General features: G+C 44.7%; 1 long non-coding RNA gene across 1 annotated transcript; it reads right to left on the bottom strand.

Moving 5' to 3' along the window:
- Positions 1 to 8,544: 8,544 nt before the first annotated feature.
- On the bottom strand, positions 8,545 to 11,603 carry LOC119362657. The gene is made up of 3 exons (XR_005173558.1): positions 11,158 to 11,603; positions 10,367 to 10,409; positions 8,545 to 10,279 (listed from the first exon to the last, which is right to left on the bottom strand). It is a non-coding gene; the product is annotated as an uncharacterized LOC119362657 (long non-coding RNA).
- Positions 11,604 to 16,206: the final 4,603 nt, after the last annotated feature.

The following is a 16,206-nucleotide window of genomic DNA, read 5'->3' as shown; positions in this document are numbered from 1 at the left end:
AATGGTCCGGAGGTAAAGATTTATATATAGGAAGTCCTGTTTCGGCAATCGGGACAAGTTTCGAGGTCATCGGTATTGTACCGGGACCACCGGAAGGGTCCCGGGGGCCCACCGGGTGGGGCCACCTGCCCCGGGGGGCCACATGGGCTGTAGGGGGTGCGCCTTGGCCTACATGGGCCAAGGGCACCAGCCCCAAGAGGCCCATGCGCAAGGAAACTTGGAGAGGGAAGAGTCCTAAAGGGGGAAGGCACCTCCGAGGTGCCTTGGGGAGGATGGACTCCTCCCCATCCTTAGCCGCACCCCTTCCTTGGAGGAGGGGGCAAGGCTGCGCCTCCCCCCTCTCCCTTGGCCCTATATATAGTGGGGAAAAGGAGGAGCAATCATACCCAAGGCCTTTGGTTGCCTCCCTCTCCCTCCCGTGACACATCTCCTCTCCCGTAGGTGCTCGGTGAAGCCCTGCAGGATTGCCACGCTCCTCCATCACCACCACGCCGTTGTGCTGGTGTTGGATGGAGTCTTCCTCAACCTCTCCCTCTCTCCTTGCTGGATCAAGGCGTGGGAGACGTCACCGGGCTGTACGTGTGTTGAACGCGGAGGTGCCGTCCGTTCGGCACTTGATCATCGGTGATCTGAATCACGACGAGTACGACTCCATCAACCCCGTTCACTTGAACGCTTCCGCTTAGAGATCTACAAGGGTATGTAGATTCACTCTCCTTTCTACTCGTTGCTGGTCTCTCCATAGATAGATCTTGGTGTTGCGTAGGAAATTTTTTGAATTTCTGCTACGTTCCCCAACAGTGGCATCATGAGCTAGGTCTATTGCGTAGATTCTTTGCACGAGTAGAACACAAAGTAGTTGTGGGCGTTGATATTGTTCAATATGCTTACCGTTACTAGTCCAATCTTGTTTCGACGGTATTGTGGGATGAAGCGGCCCGGACCGACCTTACACGTACTCTTACGTGAGACAGGTTCCACCGATTGACATGCACTTGGTGCATAAGGTGGCTAGCGGGTGCCAGTCTCTCCCACTTTAGTCGGAACGGATTCGATGAAAAGGGTCCTTATGAAGGGTAAATAGCAATTGGCATATCACGTTGTGGTCTTGCGTAGGTAAGAAACGTTCTTGCTAGAAACCCATAGCAGCCACGTAAAACATGCAACAACAATTAGAGGACGTCTAACTTGTTTTTGCAGGGTATGCTATGTGATGTGATATGGCCAAGAGGAATGTGATGAATGATATGTGATGTATGAGATTGATCATGTTCTTGTAATAGGATTCACGACTTGCATGTCGATGAGTATGACAACCGGCAGGAGCCATAGGAGTTGTCTTTATTTATTGTATGACCTGCGTGTCATTGAAGAACGCCATGTAAACTACTTTACTTTATTGCTAAACGCGTTAGTCATAGAAGTAGAAGTAGTCGTTGGTGTGACAACTTCATGAAGACACGATGATGGAGATCATGATGATGGAGATCATGGTGTCATGCCGGTGACAAGATGATCATGGAGCCCCGAAGATGAAGATCAAAGGAGCTATATGATATTGGCCATATCATGTCACTACTCTATTTGATTGCATGTGATGTTTATCATGTTTATGCATCTTGTTTACTTAGGACGACGGTAGTAAATAAGATGATCCCTTACAAAATTTCAAGAAGTGTTCTCCCCTAACTGTGCACCGTTGCTACAGTTCGTCGCTTCTAAGCACCACGTGATGATCGGGTGTGATGGATTCTTACGTTCACATACAACGGGTGTAAGACAGTTTTACACAGCGAAAACACTTAGGGTTAACTTGACGAGCCTAGCATGTGCAGACATGGCCTCGGAACACGGAGACCGAAAGGTCGAGCATGAGTCGTATAGTAGATACGATCAACATGAAGATGTTCACCGACGTTAACTAGTCCGTCTCACGTGATGATCGGACACGACCTAGTTGACTCGGATCATGTGATCACTTAGATGACCAGAGGGATGTCTATCTAAGTGGGAGTTCATAAGATGAACTTAATTATCCTGAACATAGTCAAAAGACCTTTTGCAAATTATGTCGTAGCTCGCGCTATAGTTCTACTGTTTTAGATATGTTCCTAGAGAAATTATAGTTGAAAGTTGAAAGTAGCGATTATGCAGACAGTAGATAGCTTATGTCCTTAATGCACCGCTTAGTGTGCTGAACCCCAAATGTCGTTTGTGGATGTTGCGAACATCGGACATACACGTTTTGGTAACTACGTGATAGTTCAGTTAAATGGTTTAAGTAGAGGCACCAAAGACGTTTTCGAAACGTCGCGGAACATATGAGATGTTTTGAGGGCTGAAATTGGGATTTCAGGCTCGTGCCCACGTCAAGAGGTATGAGACCTCCGACGATTTTCTTAGCCTGCAAACTAAGGGAGAAAAGCTCAATCGTTGAGCTTGTGCTCAGATTGTCTGAGTGCAACAATCACTTGAATCGAGTGGGAGTTGATCTTCCAGATGAGATAGTGATGTTTTCCCAAAGTCATTGCCACCGAGCTGTTAGAGCTTCGTGATGAACTATAACATATCAGGGATAAATAAGATGATCCTTGAGGTATTCACGATGTTTGACACCGCGAAAGTAGAAATCAAGAAGGAGCATCAATTGTTGATGGTTGGTGAAACCACTAGTTTCCAGAAGGGCAAGGGAACAAAGGTATACTTCATGAAACGGCAATTCAGCTGCTGCTCAAGTGAAGAAACCCAAGGTTGAACCCAAACCCGAGACTAAGTGCTTCTGTAATAAGGGGAACAACCACTGGAGCAGCATTACCCTAGATACTTGGTAGATGAGAAGGCTGGCAAGGTCGATAGAAGTATATTGGATATACATTATGTTAATGTGTACTTTACTAGTACTCCTAGTAGCACCAGGGTATTGGATACCGGTTCGGTTGCTAAGTGTTAGTAACTCGAAATAAAAGCTACGGAATAAACGGAGACTAGCTAAAGGTGAGTTGACGATATATGTTGGAAGTGTTTCCAAGGTTGATATGATCAAGCATCGCACGCTCCCTCTACCACCGAGATTGGTGTTTGCGTTGAGCATAGACATGATTGGATTATGTCTATCGCAATACGGTTATTCATTTAAGGAGAATAATGGTTACTCTAATTTTGAATAATACCTTCAATGGTCTTGCACCTAAAGGAATGGTTTATTGAATCTCGGTCGTAGTGATACACATTTTCATGCCAAAAGATATAAGATAGTAATGATAGTACCACTTACTTGTGGCACTGCCATGTAAGTCATAATGGTATAAAACGCATGAAGAAGCTCCATGTTGATGGATCTTTGGACTCACTCGTTTTTGAAAAGTTTGAGACATGCGAACCATGTCTATTGGTGTATATGCATGAAGAAACTCCATGCAAATGGATCGTTCGGACTCACTTGATTTTGAATCACTTGAGATATGCAAATCATACCACATGGGCAAGATGACTGAAAAGCCTCATTTTCAGTAAGATGGAACAAGATAGCAACTTGTTGGAAGTAACACATTTTGATGTATGCAGTCGAATGAGTGCTGAGGCATGCAGTGAATATCATTATGTTCTTACTTCACAGATGATTCGAGTAAATGTTGAGTATATTTACTTGATGAAACACAAGTCTGAATTATTGAATGGTTCAAGTAATTTCAGAGTGAAGTAGCAGATCATTGTGACAAGAGGATAAAATGTCTATGATATGATCATAGAGATGAATATCTGAGTTACGAGTTTTGGCACACAATTAAGACATTGTGGAAATTGTTTCGCAATTAATACCGCCTGGAACACCATAATGTGATGGTGTGTCCGAACATCATAGTTGCACCCTATTGGATATGGTGCGTACCATGATGTCTCTTATCGAATTACCACTATTGTTCATGGGTTAGGCATTAGAGACAACCACATTCACTTTAAATAGGGCACCACGTAATTCCGATGAGATGACACCGTATGAATTATGGTTTAGAGAAACCTAAGTTGTCGTTTCTTAAAAGTTTGGGGCTGCGACGCTTATATGAAAAAGTTTCAGGTTGATAAGCTCGAACCCAAAGCGGATAAAATGCATCTTCATAGGAAACCCAAAACAGTTGGGTATACCTCCTAATTCAGATCCGAAAGCAATATGGATTGTTTCTTGAATCGGGTCCTTTCTCGAGGAAAGGTTTCTCTCGAAAGAATTGAGTGGGAGGATGGTGGAGACTTGATGAGGTTGTTGAACCATCACTTCAACCAGTGTGTAGCACGGCACAGGAAGTTGTTCCCGTGGCACCTACACCAATTGAAGTGGAAGCTTATGATATTGATCATGAAACTTCGGATCAAGTCACTACTGAACCTCGTAGGACGACAAGGACGCGTACTACTTCAGAGTGGTACGGTGATCCTGTCTTAAAAGTCATGTTGCTAGACAACAATGAACCTACGAGCTATGGAGAAGCGATGGTGGGCCCGAATTCCGACAAATGGTTAGAAGCCATGAAATCCGAGATAGTATCCATATATCAGAACAAAGCATGGACTTTGATGGACTTGCCCGATGATTGGCAATCCATTGAGATAAATGGATTTTTTTTAAGAAGAAGACGGACGTGGATGGTAATGTCACCATCTATAAAGCTCGACTTGTGGCGAAGAGTTTTTCACAAGTTCAAGGAGTTGACGACGATGAGATTTTCTCATCTGTAGCGATGCTTAAAGTCCGTCGGAATCATGTTAGCATTAGCTGCATTTATGAAATCTGGCAGATGGATGTCAAGACAAGTTTCCTTACTAGTTTTCGTAAGGAAAGGTTGTATATAATACAATCAGAAAGTTTTTGTCGATCCTAAGGATGCTAAAAGGTATGCTAGCTCCAGCGATCCTTCTAAGGACTGGAGTGAGCATCTCGGAGTTGGAATGTATGCTTTGATGATGATCAAAGATTTTGGGTTTGTACAAAGTTTATGAGAAACTTGTATTTCCAAAGAAGTGAGTGGGAGCACTATAGAATTTCTGATGAGTATATGTTGTTGACATATTGATGATCAGAAATGATGTAGAATTTCTAGAAAGCATATAGGGTTATTTGAAAGGTGTTTTTCAATGGAAAGCCTGGATTAAGCTACTTGAACATTGAGCATCAAGATCTATAAGGATAGATCAAAATGCTTAATAATACTTTCAAATGAGCACATACCTTGACATGATCTTGAAGGTGTTCAAGATGGACCAGTCAAAGAAGGAGTTCTTGCCTGAGTTGTAAGGTACGAAGTTAAGACTTAAAGCTCGACCACGGCAGAATAGAGAGAAAGGACGAATGTCGTCCCCTATGCTTAAGACGTAGGCTCTTCAGTATGCTATGCTGTGTACCGCACCTGAAGTGTGCCTTGCCATGAGTCAGTCAAGGGGTACAAGAGTGACCCAAGAATGGATCACAGGACAGCGGTCAAAGTTATCCTTAGTAACTAGTGGACTAAGGAATTTTCTCGATTATGGAGGTGGTAAAAGAGTTCGTCGTAAAGGTTACGACGATGCAAGCTTGACACCTATCCGGATAGCTCTGAGTAGAGAGACCGGATACATATAATGGAGCAATAATTTAGAATAGCTCCAAGTAGAACAGTTGTTTGGAATAGCTCCAAATAGAGCGTGGTAGCTGCATCTAGGAGATGACATAGAGATTTGTAAAGCACACACGGATCTGAAAGGTTCAGACCCGTTGACTAAAACCTCTCTCACAAGCAACATGATCAAACATAAAACTCATTGAGTGTTAATCACATAGTGATGTGAACTAGACTACTGACTCTAGTAAACTCTTGGGTATTAGTCACATGGCGATGTGACCTGTGAGTGTTAATCACACGGAGATGTGAACTAGATTATTGACTCTAGTGCAAGTGGGAGACTGTTGGAAATATGCCCTAGAGGCAATAATAAAAGTATTATTATTATATTTCCTTGTTCATGATAATTGTCTTTTATTCATGCTATAACTGTATTATCCGGAAATCGTAATACACGTGTGAATACATAGACCACAATATGTCCCTAGTGAGCCTCTAGTTGACTAGCTCGTTGTGATCAACAGATAGTCATGGTTTCCTGGCTATGGACATTGGATGTCGTTGATAACGGGATCACATCATTAGGAGAATGATGTGATGGACAAGACCCAATCCTAAGACTAGCACAAAAGATCGTGTAGTTCATTTGCTAGAGCTTTGCCAATGTCAAGTATCTCTTCCTTTGACCATGAGATCGTGTAACTCCTGGATACCGTAGGAGTGCTTTGAGTGTATCAAACATCACAACGTAACTGGGTGACTATAAAGGTGCACTACAGGTATCTCCGAAAGTATCTATTGTTTTATGCGGATCGAGACTGGGATTTGTCACTCCGTGTAAACGGAGAGGTATCTCTGGGCCCACTCGGTAGGACATCATCATATGCGCAATGTGACCAAGGAGTTGATCACGGGATGATGTGTTACGGAACGAGTAAAGTGACTTGCCGGTAACGAGATTGAACAAGGTATCGGTATACCGACGATCGAATCTCGGGCAAGTAAAATACCGCTAGACAAAGGGAATTGTATACGGGATCGATTGAGTCCTTGACATCGTGGTTCATCCGATGAGATCATCGTGGAACATATGGGAGCCGACATGGGTATCCAGATCCCGCTGTTGGTTATTGACTGGAGAACGTCTCGGTCATGTCTGCATGTCTCCCGAACCCGTAGGGTCTACACACTTAAGGTTCGATGACGCTAGGGTTATAAAGGAAGCTTGTATGTGGTTACCGAATGTTGTTCGGAGTCCCGGATGAGATCCCGGACGTCACGAGGAGTTCCGGAATGGTCCGGAGGTAAAGATTTATATATAGGAAGTCATGTTTCGGCCATCGGGACAAGTTTCGGGGTCATCGGTATTGTACCGGGACCACCGGAAGGGTCCCGGGGGCCCACCGGGTGGGGCCACCTGCCCCGGGGGGCCACATGGGCTGTAGGGGGTGCGCCTTGGCCTACATGGGCCAAGGGCACCAGCCCCAAGAGGCCCATGCGCAAGGAAACTTGGAGAGGGAAGAGTCCTAAAGGGGGAAGGCACCTCCGAGGTGCCTTGGGGAGGATGGACTCCTCCCCATCCTTAGCCGCACCCCTTCCTTGGAGGAGGGGGCAAGGCTGCGCCTCCCCCCTCTCCCTTGGCCCTATATATAGTGGGGAAAAGGAGGAGCAATCATACCCAAGGCCTTTGGTTGCCTCCCTCTCCCTCCCGTGACACATCTCCTCTCCCGTAGGTGCTCGGTGAAGCCCTGCAGGATTGCCACGCTCCTCCATCACCACCACGCCGTTGTGCTGGTGTTGGATGGAGTCTTCCTCAACCTCTCCCTCTCTCCTTGCTGGATCAAGGCGTGGGAGACGTCACCGGGCTGTACGTGTGTTGAACGCGGAGGTGCCGTCCGTTCGGCACTTGATCATCGGTGATCTGAATCACGACGAGTACGACTCCATCAACCCCGTTCACTTGAACGCTTCCGCTTAGCGATCTACAAGGGTATGTAGATTCACTCTCCTTTCTACTCGTTGCTGGTCTCTCCATAGATAGATCTTGGTGTTGCGTAGGAAAATTTTTGAATTTCTGCTACGTTCCCCAACAGTAGCCACCGCCGTTTCCTCCCTCCTCTGTAATCCCACGAGCTCTGCGCCGTCGAACTCGTCCTCTCCACCGACGTATTCGAGCCGGGTTGCCCTCAAGACGACGCCCACCCTCTTCTTCCTCGCACACGGCCGCCAGATGCCGCCCTTCGATTCGTCGCCTCCAGCGCGCCCCCGAGCCCTCTGAGCATTCCGTCGACCTCCTTGTGAGCTCCTGATCTTCCCCTAATGCTCGCCCCTCCGTTCCCGTCCCCTAGCCGCCGACCCGCAAGCTCCCGCGCCGCCGTCCGCCATGGCCGCTGCTCCTGCAGCCACCGTGCGTATCCGCTCAGCCCCGCGCGCCCCGCATGCTCCTGGAGCAACCAGGAGTCCAACGCCGCCCCTAGCTGGCCCCCTTGCAAGTTGCAGCCCCGCTTCCGCACACCTCCGAGCTCCGGCCGCCGCCCGGCTCGTCGCCGCTGCCTTTACAGGCCGCCCCAATGCACACCGTGGCCACCAGTAGATGCGCCGCATCACGGGCTTTCGAACGCGCCCAGCCGCGCGTCCAGCAGACGCCGGAGTTGGCCGTACGGGCATCGCCGCCACGCTCCGGTCATCGCCGGGGTTAATCAGGTGACGTGGACGGGTTAGACTAGCCTAACTACTGTGATTGGTTTAAGCATAGACACTGACAGCGGCCCCCACTGCTTAATTAACCCCTAATTAGGCGCTGTGTCACTGACATGTGGGCCCTGCTGCTCAGGTTTGACCTGGACGGCCCTGTTGACCTCCTGGCGTAGCAATGACGTCATGCTGATGCACTTAATCATTTTCTGGATTAAAATAATCTTATCTCTACTACTATTAAAAGAGCAAACATGAATTATCCAACAAACACACCACAAAGTGTACACGAGATTATCAGAGGCGTTCGATCAATCCAACTAAATCACATCTGACAGTTCATATTACATCAATGGTCAGCCACGCAAACGAGCGGCCCAGATTAAATGTTCTGCCGGAGCAGACTGCCCCCCGCGCCCGTTCCTCCTCAATTAGCGGGATAGGGGATTTCTATCCCATAATTTTCTCTCTTCCCTCATTACAAGCTGTCTCTCCTTCCTGATAAAAAAAATTGTCTCTCCTCCTCTGCTGCCCCACGGAAGCGAGCGCAGATCGCCGCCCCTACCCGCCGTTCCTCCTCTGCTACCTGCTGCCGCGAACGCGGATCGACGTTGCCGCTTTCCGCTCCTATTCTACTACCCCACAGATGCGAACAGGGGACTCAGTCACTGGCGTCCTCTCCTCATCTACTTCCCCAAGGACGCGAGCACATGCTGCCATTGCTGCTTCCCGCTCTCCTCTACTTCCCCATGGATGTGAGCTCTGCATCTGCTGAGTCATGGATGTGCGCGCGAGGCGCCGTGGCCACCTGCCGCTCTCCTCTGTCGACCCACGGATGCCATCGCCACGTTGAGGCCCTCGCCACAAGCCAACGAACATTGATCAGGTACAAACTTTGACCAGAGTTTTCTTTACCTTAACATCAAGCCCCCTGCTGGGTGTAGGAAGCTAGCTCACAGGAAACAAACCTTGGTGGCTATACTCTGTAGCAAGTAAAGCAATCTGGTTTCATGAAACACCAACTATCCTCACATATTCAATTATTAAGAGTACCATATTTGGAAGAATGTGCACTTGCGACAACAAAATTAATAATGACCAAAATGATGGACATCAGACAAGTTCATGGGCAGATTCCTCATGGCAGATTTGGTTCAAAATTCAGAAATACAAATAGTAACAAAAAAGCATGACTACAATTGTGCTCCTATTTCTTAATATACCGAGTACAAATAAATACAATGGCCTATAATATATAGTTTATGTGTTTTGAGTGAAACTGAATGCATGGCACTGAACATATCTCTAATCTGTTCTGTTATATTAAGCACATAATTGGGAGGACTGACATCCATCTTGGATAAACGAAAGAATTAGCAACATAATTTAGGAGATGCCTATCTTTTTTAGCATGGAAGTCAGATGGTCAACAAGTTCTGGATCAACAAGACCCTGAGCACGTCTTTTCCCTTATCAGAAAAAAGTGACATCCCAATTGATAATAGCAAAAGGTAGACAACATACAGGAAAAGGTAGACTCGGCTCCTCCACTCATGCTTCTCTGAATTTCTACTTGCTAAATCCAGTACATGTTTCTCTGAACTTCTACAACCTAAGTTCAGTACATCCTTCTCTGAATGTTGGCCTACCAATTGGTATTGTATTGCAGACTTGAGAGTATTGTATGTATTGACATGGCATTGGGACATTTGACATGTATTGTATTATAGTCCTTTCATTGACATTGACATGGCCTACCATTTTGTATAGTCCTTTCATTGATGTTAGTTTTAGGCCATGTCAATGAAAGGACTATACAAAATCTCATAATGGGGTTATCAAGCATCACATCAGAGAAGGCTAATTGGAAATAATCAAACTCTTAAAAAGGTAGCGGGCGAAAAGAACATACCTCAGAATGGGGTTGCTTGCTATTATGAAAGCGAGGTGCACTTGGTGTGTATACATCATCCAGTGAATCCAAGATTGCTTTCCTTCACATATGCACAAGAAGGTTTCACAAAAAATAGCAATCAAGGAACATTTGACAATCACAATTAGAATAAGCAAGGAAGATGTACCTGCACTATAGCTAAAACACTAGAACCCAACTTCATGTTGTACCTGTCCCATAGTTGTTTCTGTCAGAGCTAAACCTGGATGAACTTAGGTTGCAAAAGCTATGCAAATGAATGTTGATTGCCTCAACGATTTGGAAAGTTTTCTACTCACTCTGTCCCATAATATAAGACGTTATTACATTCAATATGTGAGTATATAGGATGTAATAACGTCTTATATTATGGAACGAAGGGAGTACTTCAGAACTACATACTGCTAGCAACCAGATATACAATTTATATTAATTCACATCAGTGTCTTGCGTTAAACCAGTTCACATAGACAACAGTGCATCTTGTCAGAAATGAGAGCACTGATTAGCTATAGCATCCAGATTTACATGTAAGAGTGTTCAGATTAAGCAAGACTAATCAAATATGCCTTATTGATATGACATTATATAGAGATATTATGTACCACAAAGACTGCAATTGATTACATAAACTACATATTTTGATATGGTATATAGAGATATTATTCATTGTGAATAAACTAGAAATAAGTACCAACATAAGACTGAACTGTATCAGTGTAAAAGAGCACTTTCCACAGCCTATAAAATTGCATGAGCAATTGATTACATACAAACATTTCTGATTTAGATCACACTTATGCACAAGAGCTAAAGCGGCCAAGCATGGGCTTGTGGCGGTCGTGGCGCGAAGCATGTGGATGTGGCTACGGCGCGGCGGCGAGGCACAGGCAACGCCATCGGACAGAGCCGAACCGAGAGAGGGGGATGACGAAATACCAGTCATGGGCGAGGTGGGCAGGGCGTCGACCATCCACTTTGGAGCATGTCGTACTTGGCCACACCACACGGTGAGGCTCGCAGCATGCCCAACCCATCGGAGCAGGGCGTCTTCACTGGCGCTCCTCAGCGCTTGCTCCGATTTCGCATCTTGTCCCGCAAGAGGAGGAGTTAGGCGCTGCAGAGCCCTCCATCAATCGCGTCAAGTCCGCGACCGAGGATCTGGTGGAGACAAAGTCTGCGCCTCCATCGACGGAGGTGGAGAGGCAAAGGGAAGGGCGGCCATCTCAACGGCGGTGGGGACTGGAGAGGTGCAGTCCCTGCCAAAGAAGCGCACAACAAGGGAGGGGAAGGGTCCCTGAGCTGGCGGCGGGATGTAGTGGGGAGGGCGGAGGCGCTGCTTGTACTCTGCCCGTGCGAGAGAGAAACAGAGGGAGGAAGATGAAGATGAGGTGTCAGTGGTGTGTGGGGCCACAGGTGTCTTATCTTTTTTATTAATAATCTTTTTTCCTGAGTCCATCTTTTTATTAATCAAGTCAGGCAGGCCGCCACCGCCGGGGCGTGCTTTAAAGGTTGTGAATAATATAAGGAGCCCATTGGTAGTTAAATTTCAATTTAAAATTATTAATTAAGATTTCTGGATAATTTTTTTATTGAATAATATATGTCAGATGAAGATGAAGCTATAGAAATATATATTACTACCATGGATCCATGGAAGCGATTTTCATAGAACAAATAGGGTATAGTGTTACTAAATATTTTGTTTATTAACCGTTGCTTCGAACTGGGATTGAATTGTTATCTTTTTGGAAACTAATAATAATATATTTTTATGCTTTCTCGATTTGTGTGTGTGAATCGTACATTTTTTTTGAGGGGTAATAGACTATATTTCTCATATAATGGTCATATATCATTTACATGGAGATGAGAAACAAAGTCCGGGATCGAATCTTCCCATGAACTAGAAGATCAACTACTAATTTTTTTTGCTAGAGAATCAGCAACTTGGTTTGCTTTGCGGAAGCAATGCTTAAAGTATATTTTGCTCAAGTCCACCGCAAATTGTTACACTCCATAATTACTGTCACGTCCGGATCAAAATAATCATCCATCAATTGTACTGATTTTACCGCAAATATGCAATCCAACTGTTTTCACGCTTTTGCTACTAATATTTTCTGCAAGAAACATCAGATTTCTCATAGCAGTTAGCTCCGTTGGATCAACATGCTTACACCGTTAGGCCCATGCTACCCTATTTAGGTGAAAAAGAACCACATAAAAATAAAATCAACAAAAACGAAAAATAGATTAAAAAATGTTTTATATTTGAGAGACGTACGTTGCATGTACACTCTTACTAGTCCAGGAAATTCCAGAATTAGTTTAAACTTCAAAAATTCATAAAATACAAACCGTAACTCCAAATAAAATAATTTATATATTGAAAATGATCAGAAAAATCCAATCTTTCCATCGGTGCCATTTCCATGCATGTTTGAACGACTTAAAGTTGTTGTATAAGACAATTTGAATTAATGGCATTTGAAATGCCTTATGTGGAGCTAGAATTTGAATCTTGCGTTCAAACCAACTCCATTTTAATCGTTGCTAGCCGCATTAGCTCAAATCACAACATATTGCCATGTCACATTCATGCATCATGTTGTTGCATTGCATTGATTGTGTTCCATCTCTGTTTGCCGGTGTTGTTCCCCCTCAGTAGACGTTTGTTCCGACGATGAGTTCGATGACACCGATGAAGAGCTATACTATCTTCAGAAGTGCCAGGCAAGCAAACCCCCATTTAGCATTTCGATACAATCCCACTCTCTCGCTCTTGCTCTCTTTTACTGCATTAGGACAACAACGTTTCAACTGTTACGTGTTGTGGTAGTTGAGCTCTTTTCCTGTGCATGACCCGTCTTTGCCACAGTAAATAGTTAAAACCCACTAGCATGAGTAGGAGTTGTTTGAGCCATGATGTGCCTACTCATTCATGCTTGCTTGTTATGCCTGCTATGCTTAGAGTTGTGTCAAGTCTGATTCATCTCGGATGGATTGGAATGGAGGTGAACATGTCCTACTGTTGAGAGCTAAGTGTGTGAACACGATTTGGTAAAGGTAGAGATGAGAGGCCATGTAGGATTACATGGTGGGTTATCTCATTAAAACCGTCCTCATGAACTGAGTTCTGTGTTTGTGATCCAAGAACAACTACTACCACACGTTGGGCCCTAAAATATGACCCCGCATGACTTATTAACCCCCTGTCCTCTGTCCAGGAGTTGCAAGTAGTTTCTGGTGTTTGTAGTGTGCTGGAGGCCGTGCGTCGCGCTGACCGGAGGGGTGGAATATGATGCGATAGGCAAGTGGCCTGGTGTACCAAGTCGCCTGTTTGGTGCCCCGGGAACCCTGCACACATTGTTCGGGGCCGTAGTGGAAACCTCAGCCGGACTCCCTGCAGATAGAACCTGAATAGGCGATAAACCTGGACTAGAGACTTGTGTGGTTAGTCAGGTCGTGGTCTACACCCACATCGGCTTTCGCTTGAAGTCTGTCGAGCACATGTCATGTGCAGACGCTAAGTGGTGGAAACATGTGTGAAGAAGTACACCCCTGCAGGGTTATAAATGATCTATTCGAATAGCCGCGTCTGCGGTAATGGACTACTGGTTTGCTTATGCAGTTCATTGACAAGTGAAAGTGGATATTCTATAATGCGCAAGATAAGCGTGAGTGCTACGGATGGCCTTCTCGTAGGGAGACGGGAGCGGATCCATAGTGGTGTATTGATATGGTGAATATGTGGACTCGTGTGCGCCACCTCAAAATAGTTACCAGCAGTCGTATTGCAGGATAGCCATCGAGTTAAAGCTGGCTTGCTGCACTTAAACTCCACCACCCCTTTGTTGATACTGATGCATATGTAGATAGTTCTGATGTAAGTCTTGATGGGTACGTTTGTACTCACATTTGCTTAGTTTATGTTTTTGTAGAGAGACTTTAGTCTCACTAGTAGTTCGGCGTGGACTTCGATGTTTAGCTTGTTACCTCAGCTACGATCTTGTACCTTGGGAGGGTCTTGTAGATAGTCAGGCTTCTCTGCCCTTTTTCATTTGTAGTTGTCTGTACTCAGACATGTTAAGCTTCTATTGTTTGTATGCTCTGTATGTTGGGTCATGTGACCCCTATTCGTAATAAATGCTATGTGGCTCTTCTAGGCCTTTATCTATATAAGTTGTTGAGTTATGTTGTGATGCCATGTTGTACAACACATACTTGCATGTTATTCGTACATGTAACGTGTATTGCTATGTGTGGTATCTGACACCTAGTTGTTTATTCTTGGTAGCCTCTCTTATGGGGAAATGTCTCCTAGTGCTTCCACTGAGCCATGGTAGCTTGCTACTGCTCCGGAACACATGGGATGATCGGCATGTGTCCTTCTTTGCTCCTGTGTCTGTCCCTTCGGGGAAATGTCATGCGGTGCTTACCGGAGTCCTCTTAGCTTGCTACAGCCCGGATTCACTCGCTGCTGACCAACACATGCATTGCTGGGCCATGTATGCCTGTCCCTATAAGTTAGTTCCACCTTGGGTTTACAACTAGTCATGTCGGCCCGAGTTCTCTGTCATATGGATGCTAGCGACACTATCATATACATGAGCCAAAAGGCGCAAACGGTCCTGGGCCAGGTAAGGTGGCACCCGTGGGGATACCGTGCGTGAGGCCGCAAAGTGATATGATGTGTTACATGCTAGATCAGTGTGACTTAGGATCGGGGTCCTGACACTTACTCGTCAAAACCAAATGTGCACTCTGTGTGCGAGAAGGCCGGTCAGACCCCTCCGCCGATGCCAGAGATTACTCCGGGGACCATGGTGAGTTTAATTTGAATGGTCATTAGTTACTAGTCTTAACATTTCAGTGTCTTCATGCTAACGAGACATTGCAAATGATCTTTGGTGCAGCGTAACTCCAGACAAGCATGGCACGATCCATCTCCCGGTGGTACCGACACGAGCCACCACGGTGCTTCACCTCCGTGATGACGGTAAGTTTTCTGTATATAGTGTTTTGCTTAACAAATGCATAATGACCTAGACTAGACTTAGCATTATTTCCTCCAATATGGTTACCATAATGACCTAGACTTAGCTTACTTAGCTGCAAAATGATCCTTCTTACCTAAGTTTGCTCTAAAATGATCTACACTTAGCTTTGTTTCCTCCAAAATGACCTAAGTTAGCTCTAATATGCTTAGTTACCTAGGTTTGCTCAATAATGACATACACTTAGCTTACTTATGTAAAAAATGGCATAATTAGTTTACTTAGTTCAAAAATGGCATAACATCATTGGTAACCTCATAAATGTCATATGCTTAGCTTATTTTCCTCCAAAATGGCATAATAAGCTTAATTAGCTCCAAAATGATCAATTTTACCTAAGTTAGCTGCAAAATGACCTCAGTTAGCTCTAAAATGCTAAATTAGCTCTAATATGCTTAGTTACCTAGGTTAGCTCAATAAAGACGTACACTTAGCTTACTTATGTAAAAAATGGCACAATATGCTTAGTTAACTAAAAAATGGCATAATATGCTCAGTTAACAAAAAAAGAGGCATAATTAGCTACGTTAGCTCCAAAATGACCCATTTGACCTGGGTTAGCTCCAATATGATCCATTTTACTTAGGTTAGCTCCTAAATGATCCATTTTAGATAGGTTAGCTCCAAAATGATCCATTTTACCTAGGTTAGCTCCAAAATGATCCACTTGACCTAAGTTAGCTCATAAATGATCCATTTTACCTAAGTTAGCTCCAAAATGATCCACTTGACCTAAGTTAGCTCATAAATGATCCATTTTTACCTTAGTTCACTTCAAAATGATCCATTTTACCTATAGCTCCAAAATGACCCATTTTAACTAGGTTAGCTCCAATATGATCCATTTTACCTAAGTTAGCTCCAAAATGATCCATTTGACCTAAGTTAGCTCATAAATGATCAATTTTACCTTAGTTTGCTCCAAAAT

Source organism: Triticum dicoccoides, chromosome 2B (assembly GCF_002162155.2).
Source record: "Triticum dicoccoides isolate Atlit2015 ecotype Zavitan chromosome 2B, WEW_v2.0, whole genome shotgun sequence".
Taxonomy (NCBI): domain Eukaryota; kingdom Viridiplantae; phylum Streptophyta; class Magnoliopsida; order Poales; family Poaceae; genus Triticum; species Triticum dicoccoides.
This window is presented reverse-complemented; position numbering and strand designations above follow the sequence as displayed.